We start from the raw sequence: 25,078 nt of genomic DNA on the forward strand, positions 1-25,078 counted from the left end.
CTATATGAATTTTCTGCTGTTCCTTTCAGGTCTCAGCAGAATAATGTAGCACTTAGGGAAAAAGATACAGCCCAGGAGTCCAGCACTAGAAGCCAGGATAGCAAATATCTCCACTGCCACCACGTACTTGCCCTTGGTGCTCAGGTATGTTGGGATGAAGGAGATCCAGACGCTACAGAACACCAGCATGCTGAAGGTGATATACTTGGCTTCATTGAACCGGTCAGGGAGATTTCTTGCTAGAAAAGCTACGATGAAGCTGATACCAGCCAGAAATCCCATGTAACCCAAAACACAGTAAAATGCATGTATTGACCCTTCATTACATTCAGTTAGTATTGTTCCAATTTCTGATTTCATATTAAGATATGGGAACGGGGGAGCAGTGAACAACCAGACAAGACAAAGAACAGTTTGAATAAGGGAGCAGAAAAGGACTACAGAAATTGAGATCCTGGAACCCATCCATTTCCGGAGTTTGTTTCCAGGCTTGGTGGCATGAAAGGCCATGACCACAGTGGTGGTTTTTGCCAATATAGAGGAGAGAGCAATGGAAAAACTGATCCCAAGGCAGTCTGTCGGAGTATACAGGTCATGTTGTCAGGGTGACCGATGAATACCAAGGAGCAGAGGAAGCAGAACATGAGTGAGATGAGGAGAATGTAACTGAGGTCTCGGTTGTTGGCTTTCACTATAGGGGTGTCTTTGTAATGAATAAAGATCCCCAAAATGACAGTATTAATGAGAATTAAGAAAATACAGACAAAAGTCAAAGTTATCCCCAGAGGCTCTTCATAGGTCAGGAAGGATATCACTTTTGGGATGCAGGCATCCCTCTTCTGATTGGGCCATTGGTCCTCTGGGCATTTTGTACAAGTGTCTATATCTGAGAATGAAAATTATTTTCCCATTATCTCACAAATAGCAGCAGTTATAGGACAGTAACTTTTCCTTTATAGTAAAGCTTGTTTCAAAATGACAGACAGTAGCAAACATTAAACAAATAATGAACAATGAGAATTATCTTTTAGATGAACTTTCATCTGAAATGGATTTTTTTAAAGGATTCCAATGTCTTATCCAATCGGGGTGTGATTAGTTTTGCTAGCAGTATCCAGCACATTTTTTGGATTAGACACAAGGTATTCCACTAGGACATGCGAAGACCCATTTTTCATAGAATACTGAGATTGCGATTGGGACATCCAGATCAGGATGTGCTCAGCTGTGTTGATGTTTTGGAAAAGTCAGGAGTGCATGCAAATTTGTTGACCCATGTTGGGTCTTCAATGCCTTGGATATAACAAAAGAGAGGGAACGAAGTCCAAACTAAAGTCCAAACAAAAAAAACAGCACCACGGGCCTTTAAAAATGGATACAGAAAGTGAAAGTGCCTTGGTGCTTTGTAGCTTTTACTATATGAGACGTGGGGTAAGGAATAATATATTGTAGAGGAATTTATTTGAGTTATTCCCCAAGGTTTCCACGTCATCACTGTGACCCCTGACACAGGTGCTAGTCACCGAAACACGGCCCGTGTCGGGTCTTTTTGTCAAGGCTCATTCATTAAAGAACTGTGTTCCATTTTTAAAGGCCCGTGGTGCTGTGTTTTTTTTTTGTTTGGGTCTTCAATGCCTGACACATTATAACATGAAATCACTCACCAGTTTGGCTGGAGACCTCTCCCTCAGGACAGGGGATACAGTCATAGCAGCAGACAGGCTTTCCTTCCCTGGTTAATTTCCTGAACCCAGGAGGGCAACTTGGGCTGCATCTGAACTCTGGAGGTGTCTGAGGATTGAGAAGACACTGATTAACTTGAGGCAATACTGGATTATGACTTTTCTAATGCAATGTTACTTTTCTGTCTAAACATGAGCATTTTTTCCATTTAGTTTTTCAGCTCATTACCAAGCTATTCAGTTGAATATGGAGATCAGTATGAGCTCTATTTTGATTGGAAATATAAATAATATGAAGTAGGTTTGACCTGGAATCAGTCATTCAGGCTGATTGGGGAATGTTTTGAGCAATGTTTCTGTGCTGGTCACCCTTAATGGGTTGATTAAAAGTATGAGAAAATACCTCTGCTTCCTCAAATAACTCTGAATTCTTCGTCCCCTCGTAAGGGGCTATGAGAAAAGGACTTTTAGGTGATGTCTTTTTAACCTACTTTTCTACCTCAATGACGGAATATTTTCTTAATGGATTTGCTCACCATTGGTTATTTACGTATATGTATTTTTGTTTCTTTAATCATTTAGCTAACAGAGTGAGTTTCATTCAGCTACACTATGATTTTTTTCTTCCTTGTTGCAAAATTTGTCTTGATCTGTAAAAGATGCAGCAAGAGTGTTCTAGGAGCAGGGCCTAATGTTATACAGATATCAATACTATTCAGGTACTGTCCAGATAACTCACCCATTGATATTAAATTACACTGCAGAAATAGCAGGTCTAACTTTAACACAAGACTATCTCTACTTCAGGAAGCAGGTAAAAGCTTGGCTCTTCAACCAGGCCTTTAATGAAAGAAGTAAAGAGTAGTTACTTACCTGTAACAGGTGTTCTCCGAAGACAGCAGGCTGCATATTCTCACAAGTGGGTGACGCCATGTCGGCCCCGGAGGATTTTAAAGCAAAATCTAAAAATCTCTTCTACGGCGTTCCGTCGCGCGAGCGATCGCACTGCGCATGTGCGCACACCTCTTCCCGCTCGCCGTGCGGACACGCCCCTCAGTTAAATCCAAAAGATGGAGGAGACAACTCCAAAAGGGGAAGGTGGGAGGGTTTGTGAGAATATGCAGCCTGCTCTCTTCGGAGAACACCTGTTACAGGTAAGTAACTACTCTTTCTCCAAAGACAAGCAGGCTGATATTCTCACAAGTGGGGTATCCCTAGCTTCCAGGCTTACACAACACAACAAACAGTGGTCAATTGAGTCTCGCAACGGCGAGGCCAGAATAAAATTGACCTGAAAAGAAGAAACATCTAAATGAGTGTAGCCTGGAACAGAACAAAAATGGGCTTAGGAGGGTTGGAGTTGGATTCTAAACCCTAAAGAAGTTCTGCAGCCCCGACTGCCCAAACCGACTGACGAGTCGGCTATTGCTGAAGGCAGTAGTAAGATGTGAATGTGTGGACTGATGACCACGCCGCAGCTTTGCAGATCTCTTCAATAGTGACTGATCTTAGATGAGCCACCGACTCAGCCATGGCTCTAATTTTGTGAGCCGTGACATGGCCCTCTAGAGTCAGTCCAGCTTGGACAAAAATGAAGGAGATGCAAACTGCTAGCCAAGAAGAAACTATGCGGTTTCCGACAGCAACTGGCATTAAAAGAAATAAACACCTGGGCGGACCGTCCGAGGGAGCTCGTCTGCTCCACGCAAAAAGTGCGGAGCTTGCTTTCGCAGGGCTTGTAAGATGAGGGAGAAAGAATGTTGGCAAGACAACTGACTGGATCAGCTGGTACTCTGATACCAGCACCAGTAAGAACTTTGTCTGCATGCAGAGAACTACTCTGTTAAGATGAGAAGTAAGGTAAGGCGTTTGAGCTACTAGAGACCGAAGCTCACCGACCTTACGAGTTGAAGGAACAGCCACTAAGGAAAAGGACCTTCCAGGTCCAATACTTCAGATGGCAGGAATCCAGTGGCCCGAATTGAGCTTGCAGCAGCTGGATGAAAACGACATTGGGACCCCAAGATACTGGATAAGGAGTGATAGGAACTCTGACCGAAGCATAAGAGCCAACTGTCAAAATTACTGTGGGTGCTAAGCCCAACAGAAATAATCTCCCCTAGACACATACAAGGAATTCTCTCAATATTGGGGGAGATATAAACCTCTCGTGAAGTGGACAGCTAAAGGCTGACCTTTCACACGTTGATGATAAGCTCTATTGCACGAAGATGAATACTGACAGAGTTGGTCTTGAGACCAGACTCAGACAGGTGTAGAAAGAACTCAAGCAAGGTCTGTATAAGACAAGATGCAGGATCTAGGGCCTTGCTGTCACACTAGACGGCAAACCTCTTCCATGAAAAAGAATAACACCTCTTTGTGAAATCTTTTCTGAAAGCAAGCAAGAGTCGGGAGACACTCTGGAAAACTCAACGAAATCTACACTCTCAACATCCAGACCGTGTGAGCCAGAGATTGGAGGCTGGGATGTAGAAGTGCCCCCTCGTTCTGCGTAATGAGAGCTGGAAAACATTCCAACTCCAGAAGAAGAGGGAATCCTATCTGACGCAGCTAGAAAAGAGCAATCAGAATCATGGCTCCACAATCTTGCTTGAGAAACAGCAAAGTCTTTTCCACCAGATGTATGGGAGGATACGCATACAGAAAACCTGTCTCCCAAAGAAGGAGAAAGGCATCCGATGGTAGCCTGCCGTGAACCTGCAGCCTGAAACAGAACTGAGGGACTTTGCGATTGGACTAAATAGCAAAAAGATCCACTGAGGGGTCTTTCGAACTATAGGCATGCTCAACTGTAGCATTATCCTGCTCAGCCTGTCGGCCAGACTGCTGTTTACGCCAATTAGATAAGTGGCTTGGAGAAAACATGCCGCGTTGCGGGCCCACCGCTATATCTGCATGGCATCCTGACTCAGAGGGCAAGATCCAGTACTCCTTTGTTATCGAGTACATCACAACCCGATTGTTTGTTGAATTGAAATAATGTGGTTGGATAGCCAGGAGGGATGCAACCTTCGTCAGCAGCTTTTGACTGAGTAAGGTGCCTCAGAATCAAATAGAGAGAATTAACCACCTCTGAGGGGAATTCCGAAGACTGGCGAACAGTTGGGTTACATCCTCTAGATACCCTAAACTTGATACCACTGGGAAGCTAGGATGCACTGAGCGGATGTCATGTGCAAAAGTGCCATGGGAGTTACATGAACTGTGGAAGCCATGTGTCTAGAAGTCTCAATATGTACTGTGCTGTAATCTGTTGAGACGGGCAATCATCGTGTTAAGGGAACACATGCACTCCCAGTCCATGAAGATACGCTGCAACAACAGCCAGGCACTAGGAAAAAAACATACTCTGGATGCAAAGAGAGTATAAGTATCCTGTAAATCCAGAGAGCATAACCAATCGTTTTCCTGAAGTATGGGAAGAAGGATGCCCAGGGAAAGCATCCTGAACCAAATCTGTTTAGGCCCCTTATGTCTATGATGGGTCGCAACCCACAAGGAAAGACCTGGAATAGAATCTCAACCCTTCTTGCCCTGGTGGAACGGGCTCGACTGCATTGGCGCTGAGAAAAGCAGAGAGTTCCTCTGCAAGTACTGACTTTTGATGGAAGCTAAAGGATTAAGCTTCCAATGAACAATGTGGAGGGCTTGATTCCAGATTGAGAATGTATCCTAACCGGATTAGTTGAAAAAACCCACCGGTTGGAGGATAAAAGAAGTCACCTTTGGTGGAGAAAATTTAAACTTCCCCCCCGACAGGCAGATTGGCCGGTACAGACATTGTTTTTTTTTTTTTTTTTTTTTAGTGGCTATACTGAATTGGAGCCAGTCAAAAACCCCTCTGGTTCCTGGGGAATAGCTGCAGGGGCCTGATTAGGTGCACGCCGCTGACTAGAACGAGCGTGCTGAGGCATAGCCCGAACCGGCTGTCGAGAAGTAGGAGTATAGGTACGACCCCTTAAGGCACAAGGAAAACTACTCTTCTCTCTAAAGAACTTCCAAGATGAGGAAGTGTATGCACAGCATATCTACAGTTTTCTGCTGAGTCTCCTCCTCCAGGAGAGAGGCACACAGTCACGAGAGTCTGCGCATCACTGTACCTAGAGCAGAAATCTAGGTGTTACATTACAAGTGTCGAAAATGCCCTTGGACAGGAACCTGCGACACACCGTGTGCTACCTGACCACTTGGTGAAAAGGTTTAGCCTACTCCGGTGGGAATGCTCGTAAAGATCTGACAAGACTTGATTTTGGATGCAATCATGCCAGCCTGGTACGCCATTCTCCAAAAGAGGCTAAGGATGTATGCTCTGGCCCCGGGGGCGCCGAAGTAAGTTCTTAGAACTCCTATCTGTTCTGAGTGCAGAAGACTCAGGTGAAGATAGTAGTCCAGGACCTCTAGCATCTGGGCATTGGGATTCACAATCTCCACTGTAATGTCAGATGACCATCATTGAACTGAACTAACTACTCAAACAGAGCAGCTCAGATCCAAACGCGTCCGATATGGAGGCTACTACGGGTCGAGAAGTTGCCCCAGTAGGGTGCGAACACCCATACCAGAGGCAGCATCGGTGAAGGAGACCAGGTGAAAAGCTAGATGCCGCAGGAGGCGGTAGCACCCATGGCATCCAATGGTACCCATGGTCCCGAAGCCAAGGACAAAGTCTTGAAATGCAAGGGAATCGAAACCAGACTGCTAGACCATGGCACCGACGGTACCGATGATACACATGGTACCGATGGCCCCCGGTACCAATGGTACCCATGGTATTTGGTACCGATGATAGTCATGATATCTGGTATCGATGGTACCCATGATACCTGGTACCGATGGTAGCCATGACATGTGGTACCGATGGTACCCATGATATCCGGCACCAACAGCACAGACGGTACCGATGGTACACATGGCACCGACGGTGTTCATGACACCTGGTACCAATGTGATATCTGGTATCGATGGTACTCATGTGCCGACGGCATCCATGATACCTGATACCCATGTATCCACGGTACCGACGATACCTGATACTATGGTACCGATGGCACTCATGATACTCGGTACCGATGGGCGATGATACCTGGTACCGATAGTCGATGGTGCCCATGATACCTGGTGCCGATGGTGCCCATGATACCCGGTACCGACAGCACCCATGGCACCGATGACACTCGGCATCGACGGCACCCATGGTACCGATGATACCCGGTGCCGACGGGACCCATGGTACCGATGATACCCGGTACCGACGGGACCCATGACACCGACCATGGTACCAATGTTCCTGGTATCGATACTCCTCGGTACCGACGGTACCCATGACACCCGGCACCGATGGTATCCACGGCACCGATGATACCTGGTACCGATGTACCGGTGCATCGACGTCCAATGCCAGGATACCTCCATAACAGAGGGAGCAACGCTCTCGGCACCGACTGATGTCTGAAGCCCGGATACCTCCATAACCGAGGGAGCAAAGCTCTGGGCATCTCCTTTGGGCATCCCTGGCAGAGTAGAATACGTCTCATCTTTGAGACACTACTTGCGCTTCACAGGGAGATGATCCGGCCCAAGACACATCCGCCGATGCGCCCGAATGACCTGCCAAGCAGGAGGCGCCGAGGCAGGTGGAGACCTATTCGATGCATAACTATACCCAGCGTGCATCGGTCTCTGTCGGACTCCAGAATGATCTCCTTTGGGCATCCCTGGCAGAGTAGAATACGTCTCGTCTTTGAGACACTACTTGCGCTTCACAGGGAGATGATCCGGCCCAAGACACATCCTCCAATGCGCCCGAATGACCTGCATAGCAGGAGGCGCCGAGGCGGGTGGAGACTCACTTCAAAGGTTACACCACTGATATTGTGTCACCAGGTTGCCCATTCAGTGGCTGACCAGGGATGCACCTGCTTAGGTTCCTGGTTTTTCCTGTGACATACACCTTCACCACTTGTGGGGCTTAAAGACAGTGGTGTGCTGGAGCAGGCTCTCACAGCTCTGGAGAGCCATTTGTAAAGTTTTAATAAATGGATCCTAAAAATGTGGGCTTGTTTAGTTTGCTGGCGAGAGAGAGCCCACAGATAACAATATGCCAGCACTTTTAAAAGAAAAAAGAAAAAGAGAAGCTTATATGCTTTGTTTTCCTTTCAGGCACAGCCCCTTGTGACTCTGGCAACTACTTAACTTTTCCTTGCCCCAGGTACAAAAAAGTACCTGTATATATAAGCCACAATGAACCTGTCATGAAAGGATCAAATGAAAAAATAAAGAACACCCAAAAAGGGTAAAATAAAAAAGAGATTTTACTCCGAGGACCTGAAGAAAACACGAAGCACTAACGAACTCCGTGTCTCCTCAGACGCGGAAAAAGAAAAACTGAGGGGCGTGTCCGCACGGCGAGCGGGAAGAGGTGTGCGCACATGCGCAGTGCGATCGCTCGCGCGACGGAACGCCGTAGAAGAGATTTTTAGATTTTGCTTTAAAATCCTCCGGGGCCGACGTGGCGTCACCCACTTGTGAGAATATCAGCCTGCTTGTCTTTGGAGAACTAACTTGTTACCTCACTCACACACACAAGGAATGATTCAGGCTGCAAATCCTGCAGCAGGACATGTTCATTCACTTCTACCCTAGCTGAGATAATATTTAACCATCTCTCTGACCTCATGTGCACCTTTCTTTAAATTAGTCGCCTTACTTTCTAATTCTTCTTACTCTCTTACCTATCCATATGTTCCATCTTTGCTTATACCCTACACTGTCAATTAAAATGTTCTATTACATATTGTGCTGACATTGTAAGTAGTACTTTGTATTGTTATTTGAATATTTTTACTGCTGTAATTGTGTATTGACCAAGCAGGAAAGAGAAAAGGCTGATCAAAGCATGAATCTACCACTGGAGATGTTATGGAGAAACACTTTATTGATGCAAATATTAAGGGACCTGACATGGTCTGTGTTTCGGCGTATCGCCTATATCAGGGGTCACATGAATAATTCTTTAGAAAGGCTAATGATGCTGATTGACCATTAAAGCTCACAGTGGCAGCTGAAGTACAACTCTGGGTAAAGCAATATTGACCAAGAATGCTGAGAAGTCGAGTCCTATTTCAGTATTGATTAAAGACTTTTACTCCATTATCACATCTCCTTGGATGTTTGGAAGAGTCCTGTTGATCACGCTACTCCCTCTTTTGAAAATTCTCAATCCTCCATAAATCCAAATTAGGATTCAGACCGCAACACAGCACTGAAACGGTCGCAACCACTCATTTAACTCTACTTGCTGCTTGCCGTGGTCATATGAAGTTCAATTTCACTTCCTAGTTGCCAGCAGCCAATCAGCTGAATCAAAGTCAGCCCTATGACCTCCTTCCTCCAATTCCTTATGTTTGATTTATTCTTACTGTATACCACCTTGAGTGAATTCCTTCAAAAAGGTGGTAAATAAATCCTAATAAATAAATAAAATATTGTTAATTGATCTATTTAAAGTTAGGCTGGTGTATTCTGTGAGCTAAACTTATTTGAGAGCAGCAGATTCACCCAGAGATGGTTGTGACCCAGGCGGTGGGAGGAGGGAGCTAGTGCAGGTGGACCAGAGTTGTGTTCCAGGTGTCCGCAGGGTAGCCGGAGGCAGGTGGCTAAGTGTTTTGAGACAAGTGGTTTGCGTATCTGTGTTTAATCAAGGTTTGGAGAAGTTCCTGGAGGAAAGGTTCATAGTCTGCTATTGAGATAGACATGGGGAAGACACTGCTTGTCCTGGGATTGATAGCATGGAATCTTGGTATTATTTGGGTTTCTGCAGGTACTTGTAACCTGGATTGGTCACTGTTGGAAGCAGGACACTGGGCTTGATGGACCATTGGTCTGCCCTTTTATGGCTATTCTTACGTTCTTAAAGATAGGCACTGAAATAATACATGCTATATGCCAGTATTCTTTAATGGGGCACTTTGCAGAATATTAGCTTAATGCACATTTCACACCTAACTTTGGATGTGAGGATTTATACCTGCTAAAGTCTGATGTAAATGCTGGCACCCAACTGATGGCAATTAGATGTACAAATGCAGGTATTCTATAAAATCACGTGTAATTTATGAGAATGCCCCTGACCTGTCCTGCCGTTCCATGGTCACGCCCCCTTTGGAGTTTTGAACTAAGGGTTGTATGGAGAAAAGAGAGCAGTAAGGTAAGGAAAGGGGGGGCTGTCCCAGAGTGAAGGGCCTTAAATGCCAGTGCGATGAGCTTAACTTGTATTAAATGCCAGTGCGATGAGCTTAACTTGTATTCAAATCTGACCTCGTTGAATGTGCTCTCCCACATGATCGCCTCTTCATAGATGGTAAATTCCTGATCTGGAAGAGCATAAGGGTTATAACTTCCAACAATTTCTTTAATCCGTGTCCCATCAGATAGAATGACAACGTTGATAATATCATATCCAATGGCGAGATCACCATTCTCATCAAAAAAGATTTCCTCACCCAGAATGTTCTTAAAGTGGAGGTTCTTCAGATAATGATGAAGCTAATGAAAACAAGAGACATTTTATTAATGAAACTCACTGCAGGTATGAACTCCGAACTTCAAACACATTTTACGGACATGTTTTCATTTTGAAGCAACATTAGGGTGGAGCTTGTTTTTGAAGTTTATAAAACATGGCCTTCTTCCCCCTTAATTTTGTTTGTATATAGTAAGAAACATTTTAGGCATAACATCAGTTAAATCAGTGAACATTTATTGGTAGTTCACCATCAAATAGTAATAATTCCGCAATCAACATAGGTCTTTCTCGAATATGGCCAAAATAACTTTGCCTAAAGAAATTAAAAAAGGGGACATGACTACTCAAAGATGAAATTTAAACAACTGAGCCTCAACTGCCCAGGGCTGATTTCAAGTACCCGACCTGAAATAACGTTAAGAGTCCTCTTTATTTCATCTCCTAACATTCTGTTAGCAAACGTGGAGTGGCATAATCGACCGGGGCGCCCACATTTTCATGGGGGTGTCCTCGCAGGACTGCCCTGCGAAGGGGCGGGGAAACCTGTATTATCAAAACAAGATGGGCGGCCATCTTTGGTTTCGATAATACAGTCGGGGATGCCCAAATCTCAACATTTAGGTCGACCTTAGAGAAGGTCGACCTAAATGTTGAGATGGGTGACCTTAGAAATGGTCGTCCCCGGTTTTCGGCCATAATGGAAACCGAGGACACCCATCTCAAAATGACCAAATCCAAGCCCTTTGGTCATGGGAGGAGCCAGCATTCGTAGTGCACTGGTCCCCCTCATATGCCAGGACACCAACCGGGCACCCTAGGGGGCACTGCAGTGGACTTCACAAATTGCTCCCAGGTGCATAGCTCCCTTAGCTTGGGTGCTGAGCCCCCTCAACCTCCCCCCCAAAACTCTGCTCTCCACAACTGTACACCACTACCATAGCCCTAAGGGGTGAAGGGGGGCACCTACATGTGGGTACAGTGGGTTTCGGTTGGGTTTTGGAGGTCTCCCATTTACCACCACAAGTGTAACAGGTAGGGGGGCTGCGCCTGGGTCTGCCTGGCTAAGTGCACTGCACCCACTTAATCTGCTCCCGGGACCTGCATACTGCTGTGATGGAGCTGGGTATGACATTTGAGGGTGGCAAAAAATGTTTTAAAGTTTTTTTTTGGGTGGGAGGGTATTGGTGACCACTGGGGGAGTAAGGGGAGGTCATCCCCGATTCCCTCTGGTGGTCATCTGGTTAGTTCAGGCACCTTTTGAGGCTTGGTTGCAAGAAAAAAATGGACCAAGTAAAGTCGGCCAAGTGCTCATCAGGGACACCCTTCTTTTTTCCATTATCAGCCCGAGTCGCTCATCTTTTAATCACTCCCCAGAGCTGCCTTTGCTATGGTGCCGACATGCCCCCGTGAACTTTGGTCATCCTCGCAGGCTGGTTCCTGACTCAACAATGCAGCAGCTGAGTGTTGAGCCGGGAGCCAGCCCAATTCATCGAATGGCTTTATAAAGATCCACTAGAGCAGCAATTGTTTGCTCAGCGTCCTTATCCCGGGTATGGATGCCTACCCGCGATGCTGCAACCGGCTAAGTGGTCTTTTCTTCTTTTTCAGTCTCTACAATTTTGTTGAAGCATATTGAGTATATCTTTAAAAAATAATTCTGAAAAAAAGATGTCCACCCAAAGGAATCTGGGGGGGGGGGGGGGGGGGAGGTTTAAGACCAATGACTGAAGAAAGCACAGTGACTTTTCTTTTTGAAACAATTCCAGCAGTCTTGCTGTGTGTCACCTTTTCTGAGGACTTCCCCCATTCTTTCTAATCTTTTTCCCTGCACAATATTTTGTGTGAATAGACTCACTCCTTTATTACTGTTGTATTGCACAAGTTTGAGGCGAGTCTCCCCTCTTTTGTCTGTTACCTGGATACAAATGTAACAAATAAATAAATAAATAAATAACCTGCTTCAGGAGAAGGTAATCTGGGCAATCATATACCATATACCATCACTTCTTTCTGAAAATATCATTCTTCTAACATAGGATATTACCTTCCATGGCAGAAAATCTAAAAATCTCTCACTTTCTGCACTCCACAGGGTGGTATTTCCAGAACCTGAAGTGACCATGTTATGCAGTGCATGTGCCAGGCCATACACAGCATTGTAAATGTTATAACTATCCCCAGAGTTTATAGAGTCACACTGTGAGAAGTAAAAAAATGTTTCATCACTGCTGCAGGATCTTCGGATGCTCTTGGGGCACTGGTTGTTACACATGTCCTTCCACCACATCTGTACGAATGAATCGTTTGGAAACATGGCAGGATTCGCCTCACGGACAAATTTGTGAAAGCTTGGAATAGTCTTCTTTGCAATAGCAAATGCTAAGGTGTTTTTTCTATCAACACTGTATGAGGGGAAGAAAAATCCCCATTCTTCTGTGATGATCCAGAGCTTTCCCGGTGCGTCCCAAAAGGTTGTATATCTCATAAGCTCTCTGTAGTCTTTATTACAATACAAAATAATCACTGTAGTTGAATATGTACTGAAGGTGCCTAAAATATCTGCTTTTTGAAGCCTGAGTGAACGGGATTGTTGTAAGGTTACTATGAATTCAATGCAACCTCCACTTTGCTCAATTCCTTTTCTCAGGATTTGCACAGCCCTTATGCTGTTTTCATCATCAAATGCAATGATACCGACCCAGGTCCAGCCAAAATGCTTCAATAGTTTGACTATTGCAGCACAGATGTGCAACTCACTGGGAACAGTCCGGTAGAAATAAGGAAACATAGCCATATCGCTCATGACAAGATTTCCTGAGGTGTAACTGATCTGCTGAAAATAAAAGATTGAATTTATCAGCACCTTTGTCATGAAAAGATCATATTTCATTCACATGTCAAATACTTAGAGCATAGTAATATGTAATTTATCTTTAAAATCGAGCGTGGCATCAGAAGATTGGAGGGTGGCCAATATAATGCCGATTTTTAAAAAGGATTCCACAGCTGATCCAGGAAATTACAGACATCAGTGCCTGGCAAAATGGCAGAGACTATTGTAAAAACGCACAAAATCAAGCCATTGGGATGTAGGAAGATCCAGCTTTCTTAGTAGACTGGCCACACAGACATCCCAGGAGAGCAACGGGACACACTAGGGGGCACTGCAGTGAATTTCAAATAAATGCTCCCATGTACACATCTCACTGTTGCGCCCTTATCCTGTCTGCTGAGCCCCCCAAAACCCACCACCCCCAATTGTACACCACTACAATAGCCCTAAGGGTGAAGGGGGCACAATTTCCACCACAAGTGTAACAGGTAAGGGGAGGTATGGGCCTGTGTACACCTATCTGCAATGCACTGCATCTACCACTAGACTATTCCAGGGACCTGCATGCTGCTCTAATGGACCTCAGGCTGGCACAGAGGCTGGTAAGTAATGTTTTTAATCAAATTTTTGGGAGGGGTTTAGTGACCCCTGGAGGAGTAAGGGGAGGTCATCCCTGATTCCCTCCAGTGGTCATCTGGTCATTTAGGGCACATTTTTGTGACTTAGTCGTTAACAAGTCTAGACCAAAACGTGCAACTTATAGCCCTGAATGTTTTTGTTTTGTTCCATTATGGCAGAAAAATGTCCATGTGTTAGGAATGCCCAGATCCCACCCTTAACCCACTCCTGAAACACCCCCTTGTGATTTGAATGCACTTCTGATGGACTTCATAGAAAAACATCTAAAAATTGGTTTCAAAAATAACACTTTGGATGTTTTGTGAAAAAAAATGCCCAAAAGCAGATTTATGCTATTTTTTGGATGTTTTTCTTTTTTGAAAATGAGCCCCAAAACCAACATGGATTTAGTGAAGGGAAATCTTGCCTCACCAATCTACTACATTCCTTTTAAGGGATGAACAAATGTGTATAAAGGTGAGCCGGTCGATATTGTGTATCTGAATTTTCAAAAGCCATTTCGCAAAGTACCTCATGAAAGACTGCAGAGGAAATCGGAAAGTCATGGGATAGGAGGTAGTGTTCTATTGTGGATTAAAAACTGGTTAAAAACATAGAAATCAGAGTACGGCTAAATGGTCACTATTCTCAATGGAGAAGGATAGATAGGGTTTCCCAGGGGTCTGTACTTGGACTGCTGCTTTTTAACATATTTATAAATGATCTAGAGATGGGAATAACTAGTGAGGTAACCCAATTTGCTGACGACACAAAGTTATTCAAAGTTGTTAAATCGCAAGAGGATTGTGAAAAATTGCATGAGAACCTTAAGACACTGGGAGACTGGGCATCTAAATGGCAGATGATGTTTAATGTGAGCAAATGCAAAATGATGCATGTGGGAAACAGGAACCCAAACTATTGCTACATAACGAAAGGTTCCACATTAGGAGTCACTGACCAGGAAAAGGATCTAGGTGTCATCATTGATGATATGCTGAAACCCTCTGCTCAATGTGCAGCGGCAGCTAAGAAAGCAAATAGAATCTTAGAAATTATTAGGAAAGGGATGGAAAACAAAAATGAGTATGTTATAATGCCTTTCTATCGCTCCATGGTATGACCACAACTCGAACACTCTGTGCAATTCTGGTCACCACATCTAAAAAAGATATAGTAGAATTAGAAAAGGTACAGAGAAGGGCAACAAAAATGATAAAGGAGATGGGTCGACTTCCCTATGAGGAAAGGTTAAAGTGGCTGGGGCTCTTCAGCACTGAGAAAAGATGGATGAGGGGAGATATGATACAGGTCTATAAAATAATGAGTGAAGTGGAACGGGTAGACGTGAATCGCTTGTTTACTCTTTCTAAAAATGCTAGGACTTGGGATCACACAATGAAGCTACAAAGTAGTAAATTTAAAACAAATTGGAGAAAATATTTCTTTACTCAATGTATAATTACACTCTGGAATTCTTTGCCAGAGAATGTAGTAAAAGCTGTTAGCTTAGCGGGGTTTGGATAGCTTTGGGATCTTGCCAAGTACTTGTGACCTGGATTGGCCACTGTTGGAAACAGGATGCTGGGCTTGATGGACTTTCAGTCTGTCCCAGTATGGCAATATTATGTTCATCTCTTTCCTCATCTCTAGCAAGAATTTGGATTCCAATACAGGATTCTCACAATTTCTAATGCAGCAGAGGCATATTATAGTGATATCATTTGGGGGAGTGGGTATTTCTGTCACAGATTATAATCTATCACAGCCCACTGTGATCCATCTGTTTCTGGGTCAGTTCATTCTTTCTGGGAGTGCTGGTAAAGGATCAGGAGTCTTAAAAGTCTGGCCTGCCCCATCCTGAAACTATTTCCTTACTCAAAGAGAGTCTCCAAGTAACTCAGGGGAAGAGCAATGCCTAGGGAATTATTTCAACCTGCCTCGGTCTAAGAAAGCAGAGAGATAGTTTTGAGTATGTAATGATTCGGTTCTTCTAATCATTTCTATACTGTTACTAGACATATGTATTATCCTACGGATTCTATATAGTGTGACCTAAGTTGCACGTGTAAATCTGGTTGTAATCTGGATTTGCAAGAGCAACATAATTAGCTAACAAGTCAATCAGCACTGATAACTGAACTTAACAAGGAAGTTATCCAAACCCATTCCTATACGTGGATGACATCACAATCTATTTACCTTTCAAAAAGAATCCATCAGAAATCACCAATGAAATCATAAACAACATGACACTCATGGAATCTTGGGCATCAGCATTTAAGCTAAAAACTCAACAGAGAAAAAACACAATCCAGCTCATTTTTGAAAGAGAAAGACACCCATATTTCGACCCAAATCGGGAGATGGGTGCCTTTCTCCTGTGGGCGCCCAAATCGGTATAATCGAAAGCCAGTTTTGGGCTTCTCCAACTGCAATCTGTTGCGGGAATGGACAAAGTTGATGGGGGCGTGTTGGAGGCGGGACTGGGGGCGTGTTTATCGGCTGAGGAGAGATGGGTGCCCTCGGCTGATAATCGAAAAAAGAAGGGCGCCAGAAGCAAGAATTTGGGCCGCTTTTTGTGGACCTTTTTTTCTCACGAACAAGTATCCCCAAAAAGTGCCCCAACTGCCCAGATGACCACCAGAGGGAATCCAGGATGACCTCCCCTGACTTCCCCAGTGGTGATTAAACACCTCCCACCCGGAAAAAAAACAACTTTACAAATTTCTTTTTTAAAGAGTATATCCTTCGCTATGCCTCTGTCCCTGCGACTGCAGTTGAAGACGTCCTTCCCTGCAGTGGCAGTTGAGAACGTCCAAAATGCTTCCAACACCCTCTTTATTTATTTGGATTGTGGATCACAAGTAGCAGCAATGGGATTTGAACCAGCCATCTATGGATTACCAGGCCAGTTCTCTAAACACTAGGCCAGTCTGTCACTCCTCCCTGCTGCTCCACTTCCTTGAAATTTGGCCATCACTGTGTGTGTGTGTGGGGGGGGGGGGGGGTGCAGTATGTAGGGGAGGTATGTGTGTGTCAACAGAGGATTAACAAAGGCATGGACGTCCTTCTTTCAAACATTTTGGACATCATGAACTGCCCCCCTACAGGGACAGCCAAATTTCAAGGAAGAGGAGTGGCAGACTGCCTTAGTGGTTAGAACACTGGTCTGGCAATCCAGAGGTGGTTGGTTCAAATCCCAGTGCTGCTACTTGTGATCCACAATCCAAATAAATAAAGAGGGTGTTGGAGGCATTTTGGACGTTCTCAACTGCCATTACAGGGAAGAACATCCTTAACTGCTGTCACAGGGAGGGAGGCATAGCAAAGGACATACTCTAAAAAAAAGTTTGAAACGTTATTTTTTTCCGGATGGGAGGTGGTTAATCACCACTGGGGAAGTCAGGGGACGTCATCCTCGATTCCCTCCAGTGGTCAACTGGGCAGTTCAGGCAACCCCCTTAGCTGGGCAACTTCGGTTTCCATTATCGCTGAGAAACGATTCCGCCCAGCTCAAATCCGCCCAAATCCGATGCATTTGCCCGGCACCAACCGTATTATCGAAACAAAAGATGGACGCCCAAAATTACAGAGCACATCCGAGGACATGGATTACTGAGACCAAGTCAGCACGGCTTTTGTGTGGGGAAATCTTGCCTGACCAATTTACTTCAATTCTTTGAAGAAGTAAACAAACATGTGGACAAAGGGGAGCTGGTTGATATTGTGTATCTGGATTTTCAAAAGGTGTTTGACAAGGTACCTCATGAAAGGCTACAGAGGAAATTGGAGGGTCATGGGATAGGAGGAAATGTCCTATTGTGGATTAAAAACTGGTTGAAGGATAGGAAACAGAGAGTGGAGTTAAATGGGCAGTATTCACAATGGAGAAGGGTAGTTAGTGGGGTTCCTCAGGGGTCTGTGCTAGGACCGCTGCTTTTTAATATATTTATGATTTAGAGATGGGAGTAACTAATGAGGTAATTAAATTTGCTGACAACACAAAGTTATTCAAAGTCGTTAACCCGCGACAGTATTGTGAAAAATTACAGAAGGACCTTACAAGACTGGGAGACTGGGCGGGTAAATGGCAGATGTTGTTTAATGTGAGCAAGTGCAAGGTGATGCATGTGGGAAAAAAGAACCGAATTATAGCTACGCCATGCAAGGTTCCACGTTAGGAGTTACGGATCAAGAAACTCGTCGTCAATAATACACTGAAACCTTCTGCTCAGTGTGCTGCTGTGGCTAGGAAAGTGATTAGAATGTTGGGTATTAATAGGAAAGGTTTGGAAAATTGGAAAAGGTGCAGCAAAGGGTGACTAAAATGATAGCGGGGATGGGACGACTTCCCTATGAAGAAAGACTAAGGAGGCTAGGGCTTTTCAGCTTGGAGAAGAGACGGCTGAGGGGAGACATGATAGAGGTATATAAAATAATGAGTGGAGTGGAACAGGTGGATGTGAAGCGTCTGTTCATGCTTTCCAAAAATACTAGGACTAGGGGGCATGTGATGAAACTACAGTGTAGTAAATTTAAAACAAATCGGAGAAAATGTTTCTTCACCCAACGTGTAATTAAACTCTGGAATTCGTTGCCGGAGAAGGTGGTGAAGGCAGTTAGCTTAGCAGAGTTTAAAAAGGGGTTAGACGGTTTTCTTAAGGACAAATCCATAAACCACTATTAAAATCTACAATTCCAGGAATAACATGTATAGAATGTTTGTACATTTGGGAAGCTTGCCAGGTGCCCTTGGCCTGGATTGGCCGATGTCATGGACAGGATGCTGGGCTCGATGGACTCTTGGTCTTTTCCCAGCGTGGCATTACTTATGTACTTATATCTTTTTCGAAAATACGGTCTGTCCCGCCCCTTCACGTATCCGTCCACGGAGATAGACGCACATGGAGATGGGCGTTCACGTTTGATTATGCCCCTCATTGTCTCCTTCTCTCATCCCAACACAACACTAAACACCCCACTACCATCAATGCCTTGGGCTCATCTCTCCCAATCTCAGACAACCTGAAAATCCTAGGCATTACCATAGACCCCAACCTGTCACTCAAAAACAAAGCCAAGGTCATGACAAAGAAAATATTCTACCCAATGTGGAAACTCAAACACATAAAACCTTACTTCCCTAGGTTCGTATTCCATAACATGATCCAAACAATGGTGCTAGCCCATGTAGACTACTGAAATGGAATCTATGCAGGATGCAAAGATCAAATCATAAGAAAACTACAGACAGCCCAAAACACAGTAGCCAGACTTATCTACGAAAAAACACGATTCCTACAAAGACTACACTGACTAACAATTAATGCGCACATAGCCTTCAAGATATGCTATATCATACACAGAATTATCTATGGACTAGCACCAGGCTACATGACTGACTCATAGACATTTCTAAACATTGGACTCTCTCAATGATACCTCTGTATCACTGTGGCTTTAATTTGAGGTTCACCATCTGGAGAATTCATTGGCTAGAGTCAGCGTTAAAAGAATAAATCTACCTACCCTGTAGCAGCTGCCATTACTTGGAACAGGATCTTTAGTCAGCATCTTGTTTGCTACAAAATGTAGTATGACTGTTAGAGTTGACACTCAGCCCCGACATCAGGAAACCACCCCCGCAACCAACAGGTTGTAGTACACCGACGGAAGCGTCTCTAAACCTGCTTCCCAAGAATGGTGCAGGTGAAAAGAGATGGGAGGCGTTAGACCAGTCCGTTGATGAACCAAAGGCCCAGAAGGGAACATCGATATCACCTATTACATCTAAGGTGGAAGAAGTTGCAAGTCTGAACGTGGAGACAATATCGGAAAAAGAGGTACTACCCACAAAATTTTCTTTTGAAATTAGTAAGCCTACTGAAGTGACTCTAGACATCACTTTAATAGTGGGATTAGGGAAATCGCTATCCCCACAGATACAAAAATTGAACCAGGATATGTTGAATCTTGAACAGAATATAAAAGCTTTGGATCATAACACAGAAAAATTAGAACAATCAGATTTAAAAATGACATTGGAAGTTAAAAAATTACAAACTCAACAGGAGTCTATGATAAAAGATTTGATTTCCTTGAGAAAAAAAAATGAAGCTCTTGAGAATGCTGCTAGGAGTAACAACCTTCGATTCTTGAATTTCCCCACAAATAACTAACTAAATCTCCTAGAGAGATGTTAAAAAAATATTTTATAGAAATTTTTGGTGTGAAAGAGGAGGTAATTCCTCCTTTCTCTCAAGTATATTTCTTGCCATTACCTGATCAAGATGATCAGAAAAAACAAGAACAACAACTGAATATTTCTGAACTACTTGAATCATCAGATAATGATCCTGTTATTCCAACAACATTAATAGCGACAGTAGCATTGGCTCCAGATAAGTCTTGGCTAATGTCAATGTACTTTAAAAATGAAGATAAATTGTTTCTTGGTCAAAAAATACAAATATTTCCTGATGTTTTTTTCGAACCAGCTCAGTTAACTGCATTCTTAACATCTAGGCAAAGTAATGATGGTTAAAAATGCTATATCTCCTGATATATATATCTATATCTATCTATCTATCTATCTATCTATCTATCTATATATATATATATATATATATATATATATATGTTAATATAATACAGAATTATGTAACCTGCAAACTCCTCAAATCAATGTCTTTGAAATTGTTGATTGAACAAAATTCCATTTTTCTTACCATCTTGAATCAAAATAGTGGACTTAAGTGAGAATTTATATTTTTGTTTCTATATTTCTTATTGCTTTGAAACTGTAATGTAAAATGTATCGCTTTTCAAACAAGTTATACTTGAATATGATTGCAAAAAATCTGTTAGAAAGAAAGAAAGAAAGTACTATGACTGTTGATCTTCTTCTCCTTTTGGCTTGGGAACACTCAGAGCAATTTGCCTTTGCTTCCAGGAAGTAGAGGTCAGGCTACCTGATACTTTGGTTTGTTTCTTTCAGGAAAATTACTTGCGAGGAATTTCCATCTCAGACTACTTATTGCACTGAGGGTTAATCATTTTATACTCATGTGTTCAAATAATACATCATACATATTAAACATATTAGCTTAAAGTTTGAACCAGAGGCAATGGAGGCTAAAGTTATAAGAAATACCAGGAGGGGGGCATAGGGAGCCTCAACCCATTGACTACATATTTGACACATTATTTACATTCATGAAGTTCATTTTTCTCTGAATCATCATTTAAATTCTACAGTTTTTCAGAGTTAAGGGTGAAAGGTTAATAATTTGGTTTCATTCTGCTAAAGGTTGATGTTCTTTAAGGAATGCCTGACCTGTGGGAAGTGGTATATCCTGGACAAGCTGGAAAATTGGCTCGAAAGCTCAGGTGGAAGACTTTCAATGATAGCAAACAGTGGACCAGATGTTTTCCAGCTGTAGTTTGGGATTGCAGTGTCCATTCCTGAAAATATATTTATGGCAGCTCTATACATTAAGAAAAAGTTGTCATAAGGGTTATCAATGCGGAACCCCAGTGTGAGGTTGGGTAAGAGCTCCGAGCTGTTGTTAATCTCCTCCACCGCAGACACAAAGGCCAGGAAGTTGTAATAGTTCAAAGGTACAGAACTTTAAAGACAATAAATACCATTAAAATATGAAACTAGCATCAAAGTATAAGGTACAGAAGTACAGACATTAGAAATAGACAAGAGTGAAAAAGGCTTAGGATTAGAGTTAGAAGATACTTTGTTACAAGCTTTATATATTGGTCTGATAACAAACACCAACAGGTGCATGCTCCAGGTTTAGTAGAAATTAGCTGCATTTCTTTCTTCTCTCTCCCTCCTCCCATATTTTTTCTATTCTTCAGCCATGCCCTCAGGCCACAGCAGATACATGCACATCCTACCAAAATACAGAAACCCTTAATCACTAGACCTAGCACTGCTGTTTCTCTGCTCATCCATATGCATCTGAACCAACAATATAACCTCCCCATTCAAGATTATTCAGGAGCCAAAGAAGGTAGGATGAAGAAGTGGTATCAGGGGAGACAGCATGATTGAAAGTACATGTGGAAATTCATAATCCACAGCAACAAAATGAGCCCAGACCCATGATGGAGCAGCTTGAAATGTTAGCAGAAGTTCATATCAGCCACAGGTGAAGATCCAGCTTATTTTCGAAAGAGAAAGACGACCATATTTCGACCCAAATCGGGAGATGGGTGTCTTTCTCCCGTGGGCGCCCAAATCAGTATAATCGAAAGCCAATTTTGGGTGTCTTCAACTGTATTCCATCGCGGAAACGGCCAAAGTTGACGGGGGCGTGTCGGAGGCGTGGTGAAGGCGGGACTGGGTCGTGGTTATCGGTGGAACAGAAATGGGCGGCTTTCGCCGATAATGGAAAAAAATAGCCGTTTTTAGCAAGAATTTAGGTCACTTTTTTTGGACTTTTTTTTCCACGAACAAGTCCCAAAAAAGTGCCCTACATGACCAGATATCCACCGGAGGGAATCGGGGATGACCTCCCCTGACTCCCCCAGTGGTCACCAACCCCCTCTCACCAACAAAAATCTTTAAAAACTTTTTCCCAGCCTGTATGCCAGCCTCAAATGTCATACCCAGCTCCATGACAGCAGTATGCAGGTCCCTGGAGCAGTTTTTAATGGGTGCAGTGCACTTCAGGCAGGCAGACTCAGGTCCACCCCCCCACCTGTTACACTTGTGGTGGTAAGTGTTGTGCCTTCCAACCCCCCCCCCCCCAAAATCCACTGTACCCACATGTAGGTGCCCCTCTTCACCCATAAGGGCTATGGTAATGGTGTAGAGTTGTGGGGAGTGGGATTTGGGGGGCTCAGCACCCAAGGGAAGGGAGCTATGCACCTGGGAGCAATTTGGATATTTTAAAAAAAATTTTAGAAGTGCCCCTTAGGGTGCCCGGTTGGTGTCCAGGCATGTCAGGGGGACCAGTGCACTACAAATGCTGGCTCCTCCCACAACCAAATGCCTTAGATTTAGCCGGGGTTGAGATGGCTGCCGCATTTAGCTTCCATTATCGCTGAAAAACAAAAGCAGCCATCTCAAACCCGGCGAGCGCTGGCATTTTGCCGGTTCCAACCGTATTATTGAAACAAAAGATGGACGGCCATCTTTTTCGATAATACGGTTCTAAGCAGCTGTTTGCGGCGCCACCAAAATAGATCGCCGGCCACCTATTTCACCGGCGCCATTCGATAATTCCCCTCCAGGTTGCTTGGGTGGCGACCTCAGCTGAAGTAAAGTTTCTGCACAAAAGGACAAGTAGGATGGAGGTAATTCATACGAAAGTGAGCAAAATGGTGGATAGTCTGCAGAATAAGTCACATGCAGAGGGGCTGAAGGAACTAAAGACACACTTGACAGAAGAAGAAAAGCAAAAGGAATATATAATGCAAGGGTCATGGGATAGGAGGAAAAGTCCTATTGTGGATTAAAAACTGGTTGAAGGATAGGAAACAGAGAGAGTGGGGTTAAATGGGCAGTATTCACAATGGAGAAGGGTAGCTAGTGGGGTTCTTCAGGGGTCTGTGCTAGGTCCGCTGCTTTTTAATATATTTATAAATGATTTAGAGATGGGAGTAACTAGTGAGGTAATTAAATTTGCTGATGACACAAAGTTATTCAAAGTCGTTAACTCGCGACAGGATTGTGAAAAATTGCAGAAGGACCTTATGAGACTGGGAGACTGGGCGGCTAGATGGCAGAAGACGTTTAATGTGAGCAAGTGCAAGGTGATGCATGTGGGAAAAAAGAACCCAAATTATAGCTACATCATGCAAGGTTCGACGTTAGGAGTTACGGTCCAAGAAAGGGATCTGGGTGTTGTTGTCGATAATACGCTGAAACCTTCTGCTCAGTGTGCTGCTGCGGCTCGGAAAGCGAATAGAATGTTGGGTATTATTAGTAAAGGTATGGAAAACAGGTGTGAGGATGATATAATGCTGTTATATCACTCCATGGTGCAACCGCACCTTCAGTATTGTCTTCAATTCTGGTCGCCGCATCTCAAGAAAGATATAGTGGAACTGGAAAAGATGCAGCGAAGGGCGACTAAAATGATAGCGGGGATGGGACGACTTCCCTATGAAGAAAGACTAAGGAGGCTAGGGCTTTTCAGCTTGGAGAAGAGACGGCTGAGGGGAGACATGATAGAGGTATACAAAATAATGAGTGGAGTGGAACAGGTGGATGTGAAGCGTCTGTTAACGCTTTCCAAAAATACTAGGACTAGGGGGCATGCGATGAAATTACAGTGTAGTAAATTTAAAACAAATCGGAGAAAATTTTTCTTCACCCAATGCGTAAATAAACTCTGGAATTCGTTGCCGGAGAACGTAATGAAGGCGGTTAGCTTGGCAGAGTTTAAAAGGGGTTAGACGGTTTCCTAAAGGACAAGACCATAAACCGCTACTAAATGTACTTGGGAAAAATCCACAATTCCAGGAATAACATGTATAGAATGTTTGTACATTTGGGAAGCTTGCCAGGTGCCCTTGGTCTAGATTGGCCGCTGTCGTGGACAGGATGCTGGGCTCGATGGACCCTTGGTCTTTTCCCAGTGTGGCATTACTTATGTACTTATGTGCTTTGAATAAGGTACAAACAAGTAGTATTTTCAAAAGAATGAAAAGCTGAATATTAAGAAGGGGAGAACCTCAATAAAAGATTTGAATTTTTTCCTTCACGGAGAGTATGGTGGATATCTATTCAATAGAATTCAGCTTCAGAATGCAAACGTGCTTTGGAAAAATGTGGGGAGGTCACTTTTCATAATACATTTATCCAGGATTGAAAACTGTCATAAAACTTTTCACTCTGTTCATTGAAAAAAATTGGACCCAGGGAAAAAAATATTTTTACCTGTCCAAAAAGTATGAGGGCTTGAGAAAGACAACAACACATCTAGTTGTGTATTTTCACAATGGTTTTAAAGGGAAAATATTCACAGATAAAGCAGATGAAAATCTTAGCAGGTCATTCTTCCCCAGGGCACATTTCAAAGGGAAAAAACTAATGTGAGAGAATTAGTAAAATGTCATCAGGTTATATCTGCAGTTTATGTCACTGAACCAACAAAATTAAAACCCTCAAGGCTGCCTCATATAGGAACTAAACCAGGATGCTACTTACAAGACTTGTCCAACTAATGAGGGAACAGTTGTGAAGGATGGATGATGATATAGGTGAAAGGTTTCTACAGTTACAAGTCCCCCGATCATGATGTCCCCATCCCTATGGTAACCTGGTCGTACAGGTATTGATAAGTAGTTTCCAAGTGTGCACTGACACTCAGCCGTCTTCCACAGGATGTCACAAAGCATCAGCACAATCAGAACCAGATGAGCTTCCAT

At 43.6% G+C, this 25,078-nt stretch overlaps 1 pseudogene; it reads right to left on the reverse strand.

The window, feature by feature from the left end:
- On the reverse strand, positions 1-25,078 carry LOC115464720 (annotated as a pseudogene).

The sequence above is a fragment of the Microcaecilia unicolor genome, chromosome 3 (assembly GCF_901765095.1).
Source record: "Microcaecilia unicolor chromosome 3, aMicUni1.1, whole genome shotgun sequence".
Lineage (NCBI taxonomy): Eukaryota > Metazoa > Chordata > Amphibia > Gymnophiona > Siphonopidae > Microcaecilia > Microcaecilia unicolor.